This window comes from Equus przewalskii, chromosome 14 (genome assembly GCF_037783145.1).
Source record: "Equus przewalskii isolate Varuska chromosome 14, EquPr2, whole genome shotgun sequence".
In the NCBI taxonomy this organism is placed as follows: domain Eukaryota; kingdom Metazoa; phylum Chordata; class Mammalia; order Perissodactyla; family Equidae; genus Equus; species Equus przewalskii.
Genome location: NC_091844.1, coordinates 86744759 through 86767735, shown reverse-complemented (window position 1 = coordinate 86767735; position 22977 = coordinate 86744759).

Here is a 22977-nt window from a genome sequence, read left to right as displayed (position 1 = left end):
AGAAAGAGGTAGTTTCCCCAAGGCATTGGGAGACGGTTATTTGAAGGGGAATGGATTGATGCTATGAGGATAAAATAAAGCCATTGAATACAATCCACCCCTTTTTGCTGCTGCTTCTTCCCATCCACACACATCGACAGAAGTGTCCATGCTCTTGTGAAATATACCACTTCCTGGATTGTAACAAAGTTTCATCTGACTGATTCACTCAGCTCTAGGTGGAGATTAAGGATCTCTGATTGACCTGCAGTTCTTTGGGTCAGTCTTAATCTAGCTCTTCAAAGTTTGGCAGTCTATAACTAAATATACTCCAATATATAAAAATAGAGAGTACCAGACTTGTGGCAGGGAGTGAGGGGGCCACTTTCTTTTGGAGAATAGAAAACAATGCTCCATAGGACATTGCACATGCTGCTGGAAGGAGTAGCAAGGACTCCCTGGCTGGTTGTGAGGTTTCTTAGTAAGTGAGTCTGGCTGCTCTGATTTTGCTGTCTGGGAGAATCATCTTTGTCATTGTCTTCTAGGGCCACACTGGAGATAGCTTTGGGAGGATATCCTCTCAGGGCTGTTCATCTTTAGCATCATAAATATTTATTTACTCATTTATTTTTACACAGGATCAGATCAGACATCTATAAATTGTCTTAGGGTTGAGCAATCTCAGACTATTTTTAGCCATCCTAGGAATTACTCTGGTTATATACTCCTTTTTAAAACTTGAATTTTCTTTATGTCTATTCATTAAACTCAATGGTTTGTGCCAAGGCAGGAATCACATTGAAGAAGAAAATAGCCATGATATTGAATATGGTTTTCCAGAAACTGGCCGTGACTTGATGCTCTGTCCATTATACTAGTCTCTAGTCTTATAGTTTCCATCTTGGTCTTTTCAGCACTGGTCTGATTTCAGGGGCCATCACTAATATCATCTTTGCCCTCATGTTGCATTTCAGATGATGGCTATTTAAATTGAAATAATTCTCTATTTTCTGAGGGAGAAAGAATATAACAGGATGTGCCTGTGAGTGGCCTGTGAGATCAGGCTTCTCTCTGGTCCCAGTCTTATTTCCCCATAGGTTTTCTGCATCTCTGCCCTGGTGGGGTCTAATTTTACCCGGGTATAGAGAAGTTTGGTTCTCTGTCCCTCTGCATGGAAATATACAGTAGAGTCTGGCTTAGCCAGCTCCAATTTACATTTATCTTAATGAAATGGGCAATAAGTACAAAAAATTCCACAGTATCCTGAATTTTTCCTGTCAAGTCTACAAACTTTGAAAGGTTGGAAGTAAGCACAGGATCTCAGTCTCAAAATACAAGAGAAACAATATGAGCAATTGCTTTGCTGCCATGAAATCACCATACCTGGGAGACCAAGGGTCTCCCTTGCCTTATATTTGTGGTTCAGACTCAGCCAGCCTACATTTTTTTCTTTCTCTTGCAACACCTACACCCTGCTACTAATTTCTCAATCAATTGAGTTATTTTTTGGTAAGTAACAGAATTTTTTTAAAAAAGGGAGTGGGTATTGACTCTTATGACTGCCCAGTCTAGGTATAGTCTAGCTTCAGGAATGGTTTTACATGGGTTCAAACTTTCTGAGTATGTGGTCCATGTTCAAGTTCTGTAAGTTCCCACGACAGCCATAGCTATTCCAGTCCTCTCACCCCCTCATTAATATCCAGTATGAATAAGGATCTGTTTTCCAGACAGCTCAACCAAAATCTTGTTAGTCTCACTGACCAAGAATTGGCTTGAGTTGAGTCATATGGCCTCATCAATATAGTAAAAGTACAGGATGACTGACTAATTTGGCCTGGATGAACCCACTGGAGCCCACCATGCTGAGGCTTCACTCAGCAGTCACGGGGTAAGGGCAGGGAGTGTGAGCGCCTGGTAGGAAATTGGTGTTATCAGAAGTAGAAGCAAAACAAATGAACTACAACATTCATTCATTCATTCATTCATTCATTCCTATTTCACCTGGCATTTGTGGAGTATATACTCTCTGCCTGGCTCTGTGTTTAGGTTCTGGGGAACAAAGAAGGATAAGACACAGTCATGTCCCCTTAATTTTATAAATTAAAGACATCTGACACATTTTAGGAGCTAGAGGCACAGGAAGGGCTTCTGAAGAATAAAATATCTAAGCAAGCTTTAAAGGACCAGTAGGAATTAATTAAGTGAAAGTGGTCTTGCGGCATAAAAGTATCACATTTGAGGTGAGAGGGAGGGGGAGATATGACGGTGCCTCCGACAGCATTTTGAGGATTGTGGATTTGGTCTTACAGATCAGCACCACTGAATAGAAATATAAAGTGAGACACAAGTGAGAGCCGCACCTGTAATGGTAAATTGTCTAGCAGTCACATTAAAAAAACTAAAAAGAAAGAAGTGGAGTCAATTTTTTTGAACTGTATTTTATTTTATTGCGGTAATACCATTTAACACGAGACCTACCCTCTTCACAAATGTGTGAGTGTACAAGACATCATTATTGATGACAGCTACAATGCTGCCCAGCGGATCCCTAGAGCTTATTCATCTTGCTCGCCTGGGACTTTATGCCCGTTGATCAGTAACTCCCCATTTCTCCATCCCCTCAGCCCCTGGCAACCACCATCCTGATCTTTGAATCTGTGAGTTTGATTATTTTAAACACTTCATTTAAGTGGAATCATGCTATATTCGTTTTACCGTGACTGGCTTATTTCACTTAGCACAATGTCCTCAAGTTTCATCCACATTGTATATAGCAGAATTGCCTTCATTTTTAATGCCGAATAATATTCCACTGGATATATATGTGACATATTTTTTATTTGTTCGTCTATTCGTGGACACTTAGGTTGTTTCTACATCTTGGCTATTGTGAATAGTGCTGCAATGAACATGGGGAGCAGATATGTCTTCAAGATCCGAATTTCAATTCTTCTGGATAAATACCCAGAAGTGGGATTGCTGGATCATATGGTGGTTCTATTTTAATTTTTTGAGGAACCTCCATACTATTTTCCATAGTGATTGCACCATTTTACATTCCCAGCAACGACGTGCAAGAGTTCCAAATTCTCCATACCCTCACTAACATTTGTTATCTTTTGTTTTTTTGATAGCGTCTATCCTGACAGGTGTGAAGTGCTCTCTCATTGTGGTTTTGGTTTGTATTTCCCTGGTGATCAGTGATATCAAACATTTTTTCATATAGCTGTTGTGCATTCGTATGTCTTCTTTGGAGAAATCACTATTTAAGTTCTTAGCCCATTTTTTAATCAGATTATTAATTATTTGACTATTGAATTGCATGAGTTCCTTATATATTTTGGAGATTAACCCTTTATCAGATATATGGTTTGCAAATATTTTCTCCCATTTTACAGTTTGCCTTCTCACTCTAATTGTTTCCTTTGCTGTACAGAAGATTTTCAGTTTGATGTTTTTGTTTTGTTGCTAGGTGGAGTCAATTTTAAAAACATTTCAACACGTAAACAGTATAAAAGTTACTAATAAGCTATTCTACATTCTTATTTTTCTATTAAGTCTTCAAAATCTAGTATTTTGCAATTACAGAACATCTCAATTTGGACTATACCATTTCAAGTGCTCAATAGATGCATGTGGCTAGTGGCTGCCACATTTTCCAGCACAGATAGAAATAACGGGGAGTGATGAAGGATTCTAGGCAAATTAAAAAATGCAATCAGATTCCAATTTCATCTAATTATTTCTCGTGGTGTGTAGAGTATGGATCCATCGGGGACAGTGGTTACAATCAGCAGAAGCTGATCATTTTAAATGACAACCTTTAAGAGTAGAAGGTCTGTGCCTTTGCAACAATTTTTCCCCAATACCTAACATGTATGACACACTAAAAGTGCTTTATTTAGTCTTATGTTCTATGGCTACGGCTATAGTGGAAAGGATCCCAAGAAAGAACCTGTGCAATGTAGAGTTGAACTATCTCTATCTAGAGCCAGTGGGCTAGTATGGAAGCATTCCAAGGAGCCCACAGACTAGACCGCATGCATCGTGAACTTCCTTTATAACAGAGACTCAGATTGGTCCTCAGTACCTATCTGGGGTTGCCAGTTCCAGACTCCTAGCACCACTTTGCCTGAACTCTTGCCCAGAAATCCCTCTACTCTGAATATTTCTCTTATCCATTCCAGGATTTCTTGCAGCATTCCAGCTCCACCGCTTAGATACTGTGTGGCATTAAGCAAGTCACTTATCCTCTCTTATTTGTTTCCAAACATATAAAATAATATAATATTGCTCACTTTGCAAGGTCATTATAGTATCAAATTCGGTGTATAAAGTGCCCAATATTGTGTTTGGCATAAAGTAGATTCTCAATATTATTACTATAGCGTTAATAGTAGAGGTGGTGGTAATGGAAAATCTAAGGAATTAGAAATGCTTATGAAAAATTTTTTTCATGATGCAATCTCTGAATGAAAAATAATTTCTATGCAATTTATAGCTTAATATTGATTGAGAGAGAAGAAGAGATAGAGAAGTTCAAAACAATTTAAATATCACATAATAAAAAAAACCATATGAACGTCGCTACATGGTATCAGTTCATGTGTGAAAATGTCAAGAGATTAGTGATGGTTTTATGAAGAATTTAGGAGCAAACACAAATGGAAATACAAAGTATAACTCTACCAGAACATCACAAACCTATTATTTCTCCCCTCCAACCAACTGGCACCGTCTTGCACCCCTCTTCTGTCTCCCCAGGTCTCTGTTCAGAGGTGTCTCTGACATCAGCGTCCCGGGAGGGATTGGTGCTATTTGTTTACTGATCGTGCTACAGCCTGTCACAACACAGCATGATGCCATGACAGGTTGAAGAAACACTCTGACCCCTTTCTTTCAACAGGCAAATGTTGGTGAAAAAAATACATCTTTCTTCTGTTAGCTGCTTCAAGAGCCATTGTGAATCTTGACCAGCTGACACTTTATAAGAAATATCCTTTGAGCTCTCCACATAGCATCTTCCAAAGCAAAAGGCTTCTTGCTCTTTGCTCACCAGCACTGTATTCTCGGCAGGCTTCTGATTAGTTTTCTGAATTCTTGTTGCGACTATAATTTCCCAAGTTAAACTAAGATAACCTCTCTAAGTTGGTGGATTTTTTTTACGTGAAATGATGGGAAGACTGAGTTGAGCAGTTGTGTTGGAGCTGAAAGGCCCTGATGAGGACTTCTGGTAATGGGGGCCTCTTTCAGACAGAGACATCTCAGTTCTCGTTTCCTTCTGTATAGTTATGAACACGAAGGTGCTGTTTTAAGGCTAAAAGGTGATCAGGAACAGATGACTTGAGTAATGAAATTCCTCTCTCTCCTCATCTTTCCCATTCCCTCTCATTTTTTTTAATAGTGTCTGCAACAACTTCCTTCCCACCGTCTCCCCCTCACACCACATGATTTGAAGGTAACAGATGTAAAGTCTTACACATTCTCATTAAAGTGTCACAATGAGGCATGTCTTTATGCTGTGGCATGAAACCCAACATCAAACGCCACAAGTAGGATCCTCATGGGTTGCGCTGTTTCTGTGGTTCCTCCCTCCGAGTGTAGGGCATCCACGAGAGGTGAACCAGCTGAAAGGGCTCCCAAAACAGGTGTAAAGTTTCATTATCATTTTAGACAGAAATGGGCTCCTTTGAGGGTATCCCTGTGGGCTCAGGCACACATTCGTTGAATCTTCCTCTGGGATTATTCTGACCCAGGGCTCTGGAGTTTTTGTGAACAACGGGGAAGGTAACAACCTTTCTTTTTTGAGGAAGATTAGCTCTGAGCTAACTACTGCCAATCCTCCTCTTTTTGCTGAGGAAGGCTGGCCCTGAGCTGACATCCGTGTCCATCTTCCTCTACTTTATACGTGGGACACCTGCCACAGCATGGCTTGCCAAGCGGTGCCATATCCACACCGGCATCCGAACCGGCGAACCCCAGGCTGCTGAGAAGCAGAACATGCGAACTTAACCACTGCGCAACCAGGCCGGCCCCAGTAACAATCTTAAACATCAGCATTTTTAAGTTTGGCGACTTGAAAGATATTGTCTCTTTTTTTGAGGAGAAATTTTTCTGAGGTGCACAGTGACCTAATTTCTGCTATAAAAATGCTCACGATTTTCTCCTTTGCTTGCCTTGACTGTTCAGGTCAGGAGGAATAAGGGCACAGATACAAAAATGTGTGCTTACCGTGGAAAACATTGCACAGGATGAGTCTAATTAACCTGCATCTGGATTGGCCACAGGAAGATCAGATGTTTTGGAATCAGAAAGATTACGGAGGATTTTTGGCAAGTTACATAGACACTCTCAGTCTCTGATCTGTAAAATGGAGATGATATGACCAATCTTGCAGGATTGTAAAAATCAGTGATGAAATTATCTAGGTTTTCTAAGGGGTGGTTTTGTTTGTATAATATTTTGGTAGAACTGATGATTTTGGTGGCACACAGGTGAACTTTTTAAAATTTTACACCTGAGTTAAATTTTGCGTGTATTTCTTCACTTTGCATTTATGACAAATGATACTGGCGTCTCCATTTTGTTTTAGAGTTAAAGATTTCCTTTTTAATTCACTCATTTAAATGAAAAAGTAACACTATCACATAATAGTAGAGGGGTATGAAGAGAAAGCAAACACCCTCATCAAGGCTTTGTGCAAAATGCTGACATTTGAAAAATATTGATACTTGTGATACACATAACCCAGGCCCTAAGGCCTGGCATGTGGTCACTGGCTCCATCACCATTATGGAGTCTGTCATTAATGCTGAGGGACTTCAAGATGGTCCCATCGACAACTGCCACTGGGAGCAGAATCCAGGCTCAGACAGAGGCTGAGCTCCACCCTGGAGCCCTGCCCTGGCCCTACTCAGAGCCTCGACTCCAGCAGCCACTCTCGGGTCTTCTCAGAGCCAGGAGCCTTCTGCTCTCAAATCCTTTCTACCTCAGGTCACAGTTTTTCCCTGAGAGTCAGAAATGACACAAAATTTAGACATGAATTTACCATACCAATGAAGCAGAATATTTTTCACAATTTGGAGGCAGGCAGGATTTTAGGAAGAGATGCATCACAATGGTTAAGACCCTGAGCTTTTGACAGACTGGGGTTAAAAATTCTAGTTGTTGTTGTTTTTCATTTTACACCTGTAAGGCCAGGTTTTCCATCTGTAAGACCGTTGTCTCTCCTGCAATATCAGGCTAAAGGTACCCATTGTGTAGGTCATTAGAAAGAAGTAAATGATGCGTGCAAGGTGCCTGCCAAGGTATCTGGTAGAGTTAGCTCAACAAGTGACAACTATCTATAAGGTTTTTAACATATTAATGGATAATTCTCATTGATAATTCAGACATATGGACAAAACTATAAATTTCAGCTCCCACAAAAGGAGTTACCGTGTAAGCGTGGACTAGACCTCCTCTGGCATATTGCCCAGCTTGATTGCATACATGTTTACAACATGCATACAAAACAAGCACACACAACGTGATATGCAGCAGGAGTGCACAATCAAGGAGCTTCTGACTGTTGCATCTTCCAAGACCCGAGAAACCCTCTTGTCCGAGCCCCTCGCATCGTGCACAAGGACCCAAGACGCAGAGCTCAAGTGATCTGCTGGGATCCTGTGACTGACTGGCGTTTGACTATATTCTAATTTCACCTGTGTACGTCCTCTGTGTGTTCTGGCCTCAGGATGGAGGAATTTATAGTCTAAAAGTTGTAAAAATGTTAGCTGGATAGTTGTTAAACTCATGAAACCCATTGTTTGCATCTATTTTCCCCTAAATGCTATTTTTTGAAGCACAGAAGGTCTGGAGAAAGAGATCTCAGGGACCACCCTAGAGAGCTGGGCAGCCTCACATCAAGAATGACTTTGTAAGGCAGATGAAAGAATCTGATTTTATCTTAGGGGCTTTGAGGCACCACCAAAGAGTTTTGACCAGAAGACTATTGTGTTGACATTTGTTTTGAGAAGGCCTGCCTGGCTGAAGAAGGGAGACCCCATTAGAATGCCAGACTGAGGCAGAAGGCCAGGCAGGGGCTGGTTTCTTTATTTCAGATGGTAAATTGTAGAAGTTTCTATGGAGAAGGAGAGAAGTGGACGTATTAGAAAGACCCTCCCAAAGAGAATCAACAGGTCCCAGTGACTAGTTCATCTGGGAGGTGAGCGAGCAGGAGGACAGGTCTACCACGTTAAGCGCTGTGTGAGCACTTTTCATGGTCTCATTGATTCCTCTGAACAGCCTGTGAGGTTAACAGCATCACCCTCGTTTTTTACTTCAGATTCTGTATAGTTTCAGGGAGCTATTTTGTGGGTGCAGCTTAAAGAGTTCTAGCCCTAGAAACGCTGCAGGCTTGTTCAAGTCCATTCAGACCAATTCAGTTCAACATTAGGGCCAAACAGAGAGAAATACTGAGAGGAAAGGAGAAGGCATTGTCACTTTTTCATAAAGTTAATGATCTGATAAAGACAACATCACATTTGTGATTCTGAGAAGCTTAATGTCTTAGACCAGCCGTAAACAGTTTCTCAGAACATCCTTCAACTCCTTTTAAAAGTAAATTCAAATCTACATATGCCGATATGCTTCTAAAAACTGGTGTGAAATCAGTCATAATGAGAAAATTTAAGTAAATCCCTCAAAATAGAAATCTAGGTTGTAGATTTTTCTGTTTTCTCTCCATCCACAAACACACATGCAAATATGCATGAATTGTTTATCTCTTCTTTTTTTTTGAATTAATTAATTAATTTTTTTCCCCGCTTTTTCTCCTCAAATCCCCTCAATACATAGTTGTATATTCTAGTTGTGGGTCCTTCTGTTTGTGGCATGTGGGATGCTGCCTCAACATGGCCTGACAAGTGGTACCATGTCCACGCCCAGGATCTGAACCAGTGAAACCCTGGGCCACCAAAGCAGAGCACGTGGACTTAACCACTTGGCCATGGGGTCAGCCCCCTATCTCTTCATTTTTAAAAATAACCCACTATGCTATGTACATTAAGAAACTGCAGGGGGCTAGCGTGGTGACGGAGTGATAAAGCTTGGGTGCTGTGCTTTGGTGGCCAGGATTCACGAGTTTGGATCCCAGATGTGGACCTACGCACCACTCAGCAAGCCATGCTGTGGCAGCATCACATATACAAAATAGAGAAAGATGGGCACAGATGTTAACTCAGGGGCAATCTTCCACACAAAACAAAAAAGAAAAGAAAAGAAAAGAAAAGAAACTGCAAGGTAGGGAAGGTAGATATCTCTGTGAGTTCAGAGTCCTAAAATGGTTACTTCTCCATTGCTCTGAGATGACCCAAAGGGATTAAATAGCTCTTAAAGTGTAAGTGAGAGCCATCAACAGGCCAATAACTAAACAAGTTGTCAAGTCAATGTCAAGTAAGCTTAACTATCAGATCTTTTTTTCTTAAGTGGAAAAAACCCCTTTATTATAAGTAGAAACAATTTCAGTAGTTTTTATGTGCTCTGTATTGTGGCATAAATTCCTATTTACTCACCCGTAACACACCATTAGTCTGCTTAATAAGCCTCATTACGAGCAATGGGCATAGATATTTATTTGCAGATTTTATTGATTTCATTTGTTGTATATTGTACATTTGAACCTGGATATATCTTATTGGTACTTCAAATCCACTTGGATGAGACTGAAATCTGCTTCCTGGTCAACAGGACTGCACTGGAACTCCAGTATATCTGCTACAGCATCTTCTTAATTCAAAGGAAGAGAGGACGCAGTATTCTGATCATAGTCCTGAAGAGCAGGATGAGACTCAGACTTAATCCCGAAATGACATTGAAGTACCGTGTTCATGGTGCTTCAACAATAAAACACGTTAGGACCTTCCACAGGTGTTAGAGAAATGAGAGCTCGTGCTTCGAGGTAGCTGCAGAGAATGCTCTTCAGACTTACGCTACAAACTGCGAGGCCCTTTTACCTGAAACACAAATATCCTTCTTTAACTTCTGAATCATTCGATCACTTCATTTGAATGAGGAAGCAGAGAACTATGAGCGAGGGGCATAGTAGGGCGGACATCAGGCTTTTCCAAAAGGTGCTCAACTTTGTCCTTCTTATATTGACTTCATCATGAAATGCATCCTGCCACGGCGTCCTAGGCAACAAGGTGCAAATGCAAACCTAACCATCCTGTTTGGAAATATCTCAGTTCTCTCATGCTGGTTGTATAATTTTGTTTCAATAAGGCTGAAAGTCCCTCAGCGCTCAGCCAGTCTTGCCAGGGGAACATGTTTCCAAAGGCAACTCCAGAAAGAAGCCTGCGCTGCGATTCTTGGCGAATTTCCTTGCATTTCGTCTTATTTTGATTTCAAACTTAGAGAGATGGACTTTGTCAGCTTTCAAGGACCTTGTCCCGGCTTTTTCACATTTTTGTTCAGCCTTGGACAACGAGGTGTCCTGTGTGGGAGGCAGTGAATCACAAAGGAACTGGAAGATTCTGTCTTGGGTTGCACTCTTATTTCATACGCTCACCAGTCATCGCTCGCCTTCCTTTCTGCCTTTTTTGCTCGGTTCAAAATAAGATCATCATGACTTACCCACTATTCGACATCCTTAAAAGCCTATATTAAGAACAAGAAGATAATGTTTGCAAATCATTTGAATCCTTCTGAAGAAAATTACTGTCTGAATTGTACTTAACATTATCTTTAGGAGCACTTCCTGGCATGAAAAGTAATCTTTCTGAAAATAATCTTCACAGATTTTATAACAACCCCTTAATAAAAGAGTTTTTTTCCCCTCGTGTCCCATTAATAGTACCCATAACTGTTAGCATATTTGAGTATATTTTATATTGACATTCTCCCTAACTTCAGTGTCATAGTGGTTAATTTATTCCAAAATTTAAAGATCTGAAAATAAAAGAGATCTTATTGTGCTTAATGGCTCAAAAGTCAAGGTGACAATTAAGGACCAATGAAATTTGTGTTAAATTATATACAGAGATAGAAAGATCTGGATATAGATAAGAATATAGGTATACGCGTGGAAGTAGATAGATCATAGGACACAGATGTAGATTTGGTCCATGTAAGTTAATATTGAAACACAGAAAAGCAAGCTCACTGAAGCATTGAAGTGGAATTAATACTTAGAAAGCAATTGGTCTTGGGTTTTTTAAATCATTAGAAGATAATAAAAATAAATGGGCAATCTAAATTATAGTGTGTAGTGAAGCACACTTGGAAGATAAAACTGTAAAGAAAGTAACAAAGTGACTTCATAAAAGCAGAGGGCACATGTTGGTCACACTCCGGGAGCTGCGTTTCTATCCCCAGAGCTGGGTGGTCATTACAAAGGTGTTGACCTTACATAATTCATTATGTCGTACGCATAGTTTATATACATTTCTGTGTTTGTGTTATATTTGACATAAAATAACTTTTTTTCAAAAACTTGTTACAAGAAAAATCCCTCAATAGCATAGTGAGCAAGGTTCTGTCTGAGAAGATCCCGTGTACACAGTAGGTAGGACCTTACTGCCTCGGCTGCTTCCTGTTTCCTCTAAGACAGCAGCATAGCGGGGCATGTGCCCAGAGCCCACTCAGGCAGACACAGAGCGCTTGCTTCCCTGGTGTGCAGAAGCCGATGACATCTACAGCCAAAAGGGAGCCTAACGTGGCCACAGGCACAGGCTGACCGAGGAGCCGGAGGTACTGGGAATGACCTCAAGGCTGTGAAGACCATTGTAATTAGGTAACCAGGCAATGAAAGACACAAGATGTGGCTCTGGGAAAGAATAGCTAATCAAAAGTCTTTGTAGGGTGTCCATTGTGCACCAACTAAATTGCTGGATGGTAGGCAGAAGAATTTTAGAGAAGCTCCTGAAAGAGGTTACAGTTTATTTGAAAGAAAACACTCACCCTGGAGAGTAATTTATGAAAGCATAGGCCCCTAGCAGGGTATGCAAAATACTGTATGTTGAAACAAAGAAAACGTCAGTATGGAAGGGACATGGTAATGATTGACGTGGGATGTAATTAATCCCTGGCTTTGAGAACAGTATATGTATGTGTGTGTGTGTGTGTTTGTGTCTCCATGAGTGGTGTGTGGGTGTGTGTATGCGGTATCTCTTGCGCAAGTGTGTGTGTATATGTGTGTATCCATGAGTGTGGTGTGTGGGTGTGTGTACGTGGTATCTTTGTGTGCCTGTGTATGTGCGTGTTTTGAAGGAAAGGACAGGCACTAATTTGCAGGAAGGATGGGAATGAGATTCTGGATGGGCTTGGGGGATGGTCTGCGTTTTAGTAAGAAAGGAAAGTGATAAGCGGTTGCAGAAGAGTGCAGGGCAGGATCCCAGGGAGGGAGAGAGGAGTCAGGGACAGCAACCAGAAATTCACTCCAGGAGCCAGCCCAGAGTCAAGGAGGAGGGCCTGGCTGTGGCTGGGAAGAATTGCTCAAGTAACAGCAAGCGACAACTGGAATCAAAGGCAGTTTAGGAAAATAATTTAAACCACCTATTTATACCGACTGGTGACAGTGAAGGGGGATGACTGGAGCAGATTTTATCAAGAATATCTGAGGAAATTAAAAAAAGCACCTTTGAAATCACTTATTTTTCTTGCAAAGCAAAATACCTAAAGAGGACTGCATTTAGGCAGCTGCTAATAACCCATTCTGTTAATTATTACTGGCTTAGTAAGAGCTCTAATAATTCAATTTTTGTTTAATGACTAGATAAGAGTTTACTCAACCATGGTAATCGTTTAATACTTCAAGCTCTGTTTTATTATCAAATTTGCATAGATATCTATAAAAAACAAGTAGGAGGAGATATAACATTTCTATGCATCTTACTGGAATTAATTGCAATTTTTGTTTTAGTAACATGAAGAAATATGCTAGAATCATTTTGAAATTAGCAAAAGTTATAATCATTAAAACTGTCAAATGCAAGAGGAAGAAAAAAACAACGTAGCCCTTCTTGTGTATACATGTCTGTTCCCAGCTGTGTTCATTGTGAAGGGAGACAAGGAAAAATGAAAAGATATTGGGTTTCTGCCAGAGAAGTAAATGGAATCTCCATATTCCGTTTATTGCCATGGCCAGCTTGACTTCTATTCATAATATATTTAGTTAATGCAAATACAATGACTTTGTCCTGGTTGGAATATGATGATATTAATGATTAGACTTAGGATGTCAAAATTGTCAGCCTCTCTAGCTAGATTGCAGAAGCCTAGCTTTTTAAATACAGCTTCTGAAGGATATTTGGTTGTACATATTCTTCAGTTTTCGGGGTACCGACTCCCACCTCTCTCGTGTGTCAGTATGTAGCTGGTTACTCCATGACCCCTAGGAGGGAAATACCCGGGGATGCATTTCCCCACTTCCTACTCCTGAATCCAATTATAAATCCATTAGAATGTACATAAGTAACTGAAAGTATAGCCTGCCTTCTCAGAGCTCGGTCCCTTTCCCTTGCTTCTAGAAGAGGGCCTGAGCAACAGGTTGCATGGACAAACCATCATTTTGGAATTTGGTTCCTATACATCTGATGATGGTTTTTGAAATGGCAACCTACCGTATCTTCCAGTTTTATTTTAAACAAAGGTTCTTGAATTTCAAATTGATATATTTTCAGCCACATGGGAGACTGGTCAAACTACCTCATCTGTAAAACAAGGATGACGTAGTGACACATTTGTCAGAGCCCATCAGGGCATTAATACAAAGGGCATTTTAAAAGATAGTTATTCAGGCAGACAAACTAATTTACAGAAACATCTTAAAGGCTTTTAGGTCAAGAAAAATATACTTGTTTACAAAATGCTTTGCCCAAGATGAATTGTTTCTCAAATAGCTTTACTAGACACTTCATTAATACCAATTTTCTTCTACTCGTTCAAAACAATATCTTCATATCCAGTTGCAGAGCCTCTAGACAAAGATTTTTGCAGGTCTTAATTAAGGAAGACAATTATTTCCTTTTTTTATTTAAAGGCACAATTTTTCTTTCATGACTCTTCCTGCTCAAAGTGAGAGAAAATTTCATCAGTTCCAGCCTAGAGGCGCGTGCCTAGAGAGAGGGAGCCGCGTTACTTAGATGGTGGAGGGCAGCCCACTCAGCTGGAATGACACGATAAACCTGGGTGACGTCATTAGCCACATCAAATAGAGCATTTAAAGAACTGCACAAACACGGTCAGGGGATAAGACAGCAGGGTGGAATCTGGCAGGCGGTAATTACATTCTCGGTGCAGAGCCATGTTGCTCTAGAGCATCAGGGCTTACTGTTGTGGGCAGGGCATATTCCAACCTCCTCAGCTGGTGTTCAGAACTCTCTGAAGCTATCTCGAGCCAATCTTTCCCACCTTGTTCTCCCAAATCACTTTACAGACCCTACTCCACTCAAATCGTCTTCTGAGTATGCTTACAGATCCCCACAAACACTGGGGGAGATGTGCTTGCACACTTTCCTTCTAATTACTGGTTCCTACTCATATTCCCAGATACATTTTAACTCCTGTATCCACCAGGAAATCTTCCCTGGCCAAGCTACTTGGGAAAAATATTTGCTTTTTCTAAAAGCGTGTAATATGCCGTTTATTAGCATCTCGTGGCATCATTAATCATTGGGACTCACAGTACAGTTATTTATATAGATGTGTTATTTCACCAACAAATTGCAATCTTGTTAAAATCATCGATTATAAGTTGGTCTTTGTTATACATTCAGTGCACAGCCTCTTGCACATAGGAGATGCTCCGTAAATATTTTCCACATACCAGTGCCTCATCTTAAGTGTTCTTTTTACACCCCCACTCTATGTCTGCAATTTGAAATATAACCCATTCTTCAATTCCATCTCCTCCATGGGTGCCTTTCTTGATTCTCCAAAATTGGAAGTAAACTAAAAATATGATCGAAGGCATTGAGGACAATCACATTTCAGAGTTATTATGCGTAGGATTAGGAATCTGTAGGTCAATAGAGTAGCTGAAATAGAAGCAGGACTGCAAGGAAAATGAAGCAGGAGATGAAAACCTGAAGTACATACTCATTCACAAAACAGAGGCAAGGCAAGACAGCATTTTGAAATGGATGGATGAGTTAAGGAAAGATTTTATTAGACCATATTTACAGAAGGAGTAATGAGGCATACTGAAGATGCAGGGGAGAAGAGAGGTTGATCAATTCAAAGTACTCCTGAAAATCCGAATGAGTTTTGCATTTCAAATCCTTCCTGAAACTTGGCAATGTATAAATATCGAATAACCGATACATAAGTGGCAGCTGCACAGCAAGTACTGTAATCAGGGTTGTATGTCACGTCGCACGAATGCCCAGCATGACGTTCACAATTTACGCTGTGCCATAGTATAGCAAGAGCACACACTATAGCAAGAGCAGGCTAAAAAGGCTGAACTCAGGATTCTTTTAGGCAGAAGCTACAACACCTGCAGAAGCTCAAATCGGGCTGATTTGAAGCAGAGACCTTGAGTACTGTATTCTAGGCTCTATTTTTCTAGGTCCCCTGGGAGCCTATGGCCAAGCCAATCAGACTTGTGTGTTTTCAGTCTTGCCAACTCGTGTCCAAAACCATGGTGGGAACCGGTCCTAGCACCATGACACTCATCTGTGAAGAAATCTAAGGCAGGGCTGCACTCCGACCACAATTCACCTCCCAGATCGACCCCAAAGTAGTTAACTCACTGAGTCTGAATATAAAACATGGGTTAAAGTTTTACAAACTGGAATGTACTCGATTGCATTATTTTCGAAAACGCTCTGGCACGTATGATTGCGAGAATGAGTGAACAACACACAAACTTTAGTGAATAATGTCGTGGTCCATTAGCTACATCACATTCTCTTGTCGTGAGACTGTAGGGGCAATACCGTCTCTGCTACCAAGACAGCAAGAAAAAGCAATACCATTTTCCCTCTATGGCTGATGTAGTTTCTATGTCCCAACTCTCAAGAAGGGCTTTCTCCTGTGGGTGAGCTCTCCTTTCCTCTTCCTCTCACCAATATCTTTCTCCCACACTCAACAGCAGTGACAAGCAGGAATGTCTGGACCATGACAGTGGGGAGTGTGGCAAAGGGCTGGCCTTCAGTCCTTGCGAATAACAAATGATTTATAAAATTTCTACGAAACTTGAATCTTGGGACTCAGTGGACACAAAAATTCAGAAGTTCTTTTTACTTTTGTTCAACATTTCTGATGTTACTGATATCCCAGAATGAAACTGTAGCGCCTTTAGAACTTAAAATCAATTCAGCTGAAAGCAGGGTATTTCAATTATATTTCAATTATATTTCAGGTATAAGTATTTCAGTTATGTAAGTCAAGAGAAGATTTACCTAGCAACATTCAGAACGAGGAGCGGGTCCTCCCTCACCAGCTCTGGGCCCACCCTTTCCTCTCAGCCTCCTAGTACATTAGAGAGAACACTGTCAAACCTATTTTTAGAAAATTCCATTTGATGTGGAACAGCATGCATCCTGTTCCTTACTCTTCGACAATTTCTTTCCTCCGGCGTTCAAATGTATACATTTGGTAAAGCAGACAAATATTTATAGTGACCTCTGAAACAGTTACTCCCCACCCTTTCTGCAGCTCAGTTACAGCATCTGCATAAACCTTTTCGTGCCCACAAAAGTAATTGATTGATTGATTCACAAAGAGCACTTTGTGAAGTTGGTATCTTAAATCTCGTATTTACACTTTCCTTGGCTGATTTGAGACAGGGTGTTACGCGTTGGAACAGGAATGCACCCAGAGCGCGGCGGCTCCGTTTAGTTTGGCGGCTTTGGGGTTCGGGCTGGGGAGGCCTGGCTCCTCCCAGCCGGTTCCCAGGCAACCGGGGGGCGTTCTTACCGGCTGTGAGGCCGGCGACAGACTCCCAAGCCTTCAGCCTCAGCGGTTAAGACCTCGCCCTCTCGTCTCCCTCTCCCTCTGACATGCCCGACCCCCACTCCACACGCTCAGCTGCACCCGCTAGTCCTTCTGATTGCAGCTAATCAGCGGCTGCAGGCGTAATTCAAGCTGCTTTTCGTCTCTGGCTTTCTCTCTTCGTGGCGGCGAGGTCTCCTATCCATAGTCATATTTAACAGTCACAACGATTTTCTTTTCCTGCCTTTCCACAGACCTGGCAGTTATTAGCTACATCCTGTCCTGAGGGAGCGGGCCTCTGGCTGCTGGCAGTGAATTAGAAAAGCATCTGTCCACCTCTGGGGGTCACTCGATTTTACAAAACCGCCACGAGCTCTTCGAGAAGGGTCCTGCGCGGCAATGAAGCAGGAGTAGAAACCGCCCCTCGGCCCCTTGTGATTTTCTTCCCTACTCGACATTAGTGGGGCCACCACCAGCAGGTCGGTAACAGGCTATAGCTCGTTTCCAACAGCAAACACGGCCTAGCATTGATAGGAAGCAGCTTCTGAAACTCAGTTTCCCATCTACTAATTTCTGGATTCCCCAAGTGCGTGGGCTGTAACAGAGGGGCCAGTGTGAGCCAGGAATGCCTCGACTCAGGGGTGAAGCCACAGGCCGCCCACAAAGGCTTCTTTCCATGGGATGCAAAGGTGACGGGTGGATTTAACCCCTGAGCCAGCGATGAAGATCCTGCGGCCGATGAGGCTTTGAGCAGAACGCTGTACAATCTCAGGGAGAGACGCATGTCACCTTCTCAAGCAAGCGTGCGCCCAAACTGCTATTCCTCCGGGCGCATCACGCTGGGGGAGGGGAGTCCTCGATTCCACCGCAGTGATGGCAGGAGCAGAGGCACGCTTCCGTGAGTAGTATCTGGTCCTTTGAATCCCCTCTGGACGCAGCTCTCCTCTAAGCCGCAGGACTGCACGACCTGAAAACTGTCGGGTTACCTGAGGGTTCACACTAGAGAGAGAAAGGTCTTCACGTGATCAGGCTTAGAACACAGGAGCGATTGGTTTTCTACTTTCCAAGCCCACTCGTGAAAATTATTTGGAACATTTAAGATTCTTGAATTAACTCTTCCCAGGCATATCCTCCTTCGTGAGCCACGTTCGAATAAACCTGGATGCTAACACTATATTTTTTTAAATGATCGATTTATAATCTACACTTATAATTAAATCAAGATACTATTTCAGCCTTTCCAATTAGCCAACGTTGTTAAAAGCACAAATGTTGGTGAGGATATACCGGAAAAGGCACTCTCATCTACTCCTGGTGAAAGTGTAAATTGTCACAATTTTTTTTCTGAAATCATGTTGAAAATATGTTTCAAGAGCCTTAAAAATATTCATATTGCATTAATTCAAGAGCTTGATCTTGAAGAAGTGCTGTGAAAGTTACAGATCATAGTTTCTTGCACAAAGATGTTTATATAGCGAATAATGGAAATCAAACAATTTTCAACAGAGCGAATAAGTGGTGTGCTATTATACATCCACATGATGAAATAGCATGCAACCACTAAAAGTAGGATTCAGAATTGTTTATACAGCATGCAAATAGATCACCAAAAATATCCGAGATGATAACCTAGAAGAAATAGATAAGTTCTTAGACTCCTGCAACCACCAAAAACTGAATTAAGAAGAAATAGAGAGTCTGAACAGACCAATCATAAGAAAAGAGATCGAAACAGTAATCAAAAACCTCCCAAAAAATAAAAGTCCAGGACCAGATGGCTTCTCTGGAGAATTCTACCAAACATTCAAAGAAGTTTTAACACCTATTCTTCTCAAAATGCTCCAAAAAATTGAAGAAGCCAGAACGCTTCCTAATTCATTCTGTGAGGCCAATATTACCTTGATCCCAAAACCAGACAAAGACAACAAAAAGAAAGAAAATTACAGGCCAGTATTGCTGATGATCATAGATGCAAAAATCCTCAAGAAAATATTAGCAAACTGAATACAGCAATACATTAAAAGGATCATACACCACCATGATCAAGTGAGATTTATTCCAGGCACACAGGGAGGGTTCACCATCTGCAAATCAGTCAATGCGATACACCACATTAACAAAATGAGGAAGAAAAATCCCATGATCATCTCAAGAGATGCAGAGACAACATTTGACAAGATCCAACATCCATTTATGATAAAAACTCTCAATAACATGGGTATAGAAGGAAAGTACCTCAACATAGTAAAGGCCATATATGACAAACCCATAGCCAACATCATACATAATGGTGAAAAACTGAAAGCCATCCTTCTAAGAATGGGAACAAGACGAGGCTGCCCACTCTCACCACTCCTATTCAACATAGCACTGGGGTTTTTCACCAGAGTATTTAGGCAAGAAAAAGAAATAAAAGGAAACCAAATTGGAAAGGAAATGAAACTCTCACTGTTTGCAGATGACATGATTCTATATACAGAAAACCCTAAAGAATCCATCAGAAAACTCGTAGAAATAATCAACAACTACAGCAAAGTTGCAGGGTACAAAATCAACTTACAAAAGTCAGTTGCATTTCTATACAGTAACAATGAACTGGCAGAAAAGGAAATCAAGAATACCATCCCATTTACAATCACAATGGAAAGAATAAAATATCTAGGAATAAACTTAAACAAAGAGGTGAAAGATCTGTACACTGAAAACTATAAGAAATTATTGAAAGAAATTGAGGAAGACCTAAAGAAATGGAAAGATATTCCATGCTCAAGGGTCGGAAGAGTTAACATAATTAAAATGTCCATACTACCTAAAGCAATCTAGAGATTCAATGCAATCCCAATCAGAATCACAATGACGTTCTTCACAGAAATAGAACAAAGAATCCTAAAATTTATATGGTACAACAAAAGACCCAGAATAGCAAAGCAATCCTGAGAAAAAAGAAGAAAGCTGGAGACATCACAATCCCTGAATCCAAAATATACTACAAAGTTATAGTAATCAAAACAGCATGGTACTAGCACAAAAACAGACACACAGATCAATGGGACAGAATTGAGAGCCCAGAAATAAAAGCCCACATAGCTACTGCCAGCTAATCTTTGACAAAGGAGCTGAGAACATACAATAGAGAAAGGAAACTCTCGTCAATAAATGGTGTTGGGAAAACTGGACAGCCACGTGCAAAAGAATGACAGTAGACCATTATCTTGCACCATACAAAAAAAATAACTAAAACATGGATTAAAGACTTGAATGTAAAACCTGAAACCATAAAACTCCTAGAAGAAAATATAGGCAGTGCACTATTTGACATTGGTCTTAGCAGCAGCTTTTCAAATACCATGTCTACTTGGGCAAGGAAAAGAACAGAAAAAATTAACAAGCGGGACTACATCAGACTAAAAAGCTTCTGCAAGGCAAAGGAAACCATGAACAAAAAGAAAAGACAACTTGGGGCTGGCCCCGTGGCCGAGTGGTTAAGTTCGCGCGCTCTGCTGCAGGCGGCCCAGTGTTTCGTTGGTTCGAATCCTGGGCGCGGACATGGCACTGCTCATCAAACCACGCTGAGGCAGCGTCCCATATGCCACAACTAGAAGGACCCACAACGAAGAATATACAACTAGGTACTGGGCGGCTTTGGGGAGAAAAAGGAAAAAATAAAATCTTTAAAAAAAAAAAAGAAAAAGAAAATAAAAAAAAAGAAAATGCAACTCACCAACTGGGGGAAAATATTTGTAAATCATTTGTCTGACAAGGGGTTGAGCTCCAAAATATATGAAGAACTCATACAATTCCACAACAGAAAAACAAACAAGCCAATCAAAAAATGGGCAGAGGAAATGAACAGACATTTTCCCAAAGAAGATTTACAGACAGCCAAAAGGCACAGGAAACGTTGTTCAACATCACTAATTATTAGAGAAAGGCAATATCAAAACTACAATGAGATATCATCTCACACTGGTCAGAATGACTATTGTTACCAAGACAAAAAACAAAATATTGGAGAAGATGTGGAGAAAAGGGAACCTTCATGCACTGCTGGTGGGAATGCAAACTAGTGCAGCCACTATGGAAAACAGTATGGAGATTCCTCAAAAAATTAAAAATAGAAATACCATAGGATCCAGCTATCCCACTACTGGGTATTTACCCAAAGATCTTGAGATCAATTATCCAAAGAGATTTATGCACCCCTATGTTCATAGTAGCATTATTCACATTAGCCAAGATGTGGAAGCAACCCAAGTGCCCTTCTATGGATGAATGGATAAAGAAGATGTGGTGTATATATATATATATATATATACACAATGGGATATTTATATACATAATGGAATACTACTCAGCCATAAGTAAAGACAAAATTGTCCCATTTGCAACAACATGGATGCACCTTGGGGGTATGTTAAGCGAAATAAGCCAGCCTGAGAAAAACAAACACTGCATGATTTCCCTCATATGTGGAAGATAGCAAATACATGGATAAAGAGAACAGATTAGTGGTTACCAGAGGGGAAGGGGGTTGGGGGTTGAGCGAAAGGGATAAAGGGGCACTTATGTACAGTGATGGATAAAAATTAGACTACTGGTGGTGAGCACGATGAAGTCTATTCAGAAATTGATAAATAATGACGTACACTCGAAATTATACATTGTTATAAACCATTATTATCTCAATAAAATTACGGGAACAAAAAAGAAAATAACAGAGACTGATATAGATATATATGGAAATTTACTATGTGTTTAATGTAGAATTTTTTGTCAGAAAGGAAGATTAACTATATTAATATATTTGCTATTTATGTGAAAATCATAAAGTTGTATTACACCATACTTTTTCCAGATAGATTATATATGCATATACATACACACAATCTTTATATATATAGATATACAGAGCTGTTTAATTGTATATATACACATAGAAATTTAATTGTATATATACCTTTTCATTAATCAGAAGAATATGTAAAATTTGTTTGTAATATTGAGTGGCGACAATGGCCTTTCAAAGCAAGCAGTGATGTCTAGTTGTCATAAAGTAATAGGTCAACAATTTGTCCATATAAAATTAAAAAGTGTATATACATAGTTGTCTTGTATGTTAAAAGATATGAATAAAGTTAAACTGAGACAGTACACTTTAATGGAGAGACAATATTTTCAAGACAAATAGACAAGATCACAGTATTTTTAATATATAAACCATTTCTACACATCAATACGAAAAATGTAAACAATCCAATTAAAAATTCTTGCAAAACACATGTGAGAAGGTAATACACATAAGAAATAGAAACAACTTCAAGCATACGAGAAGGAAAAGAAGTTCAGCATTACTTGTAGTAAATCAGGAAGAAGTTTTTTTAAGTTACAATTTTGGCTTTGTTTTTCTTTCACAGTGGCAAATAGTAAAATGATTGCTGATGTACATAATTGGAAAATATAGGGAAAAGGTGCTTTTGTACGTTACCTGGAGAAGTCTAATCTGGCACAAATTTTCTAGGGGAAATTTGTTAGTTTCTATCAAATTGAGCTGACATTTAAAATCCTCAATACACTTTGACTGCAAATCTCTACTCATAAAAATATATTCTCATAACTATTCCTCCAAGTATGCAAAAATATTCTTTCAAGACTGTTTATAGTGGTATTATTTCTAAGAAAATGTCAATGAACCAAAATGTCAAAAACAGAAATGGTTAAATAAATTATGATATATCTGCATATGTCCCATATGCAGATAATTGAGAGATGTATTCGTTAAGGTAATGCTAGCTACGTAAGAAATAAACTCCATAATTTCCGTGGTTCCATGTGTGGAAGTCTGTCTCTCTTTCATGATCCTCCAGGGTGGCTCACCTCCAGGTGAGCAGGAGGCTTTCTTCCACCTGTTGATGGAGAACCAGCCTCCTCCCCATGGCGGGTCTGTCATGCCCTAGGGTCTCAGAGCCCTGGCATCCAGCCAGTGGAAGAGTGCACCCAGGGACTTGTTCGTAGGCTAGGAGGGAGGGGTCTTCCTCACTTCCACTCACATTCTGTGGGCTCTGCCGCGTGCCCACGCCTACA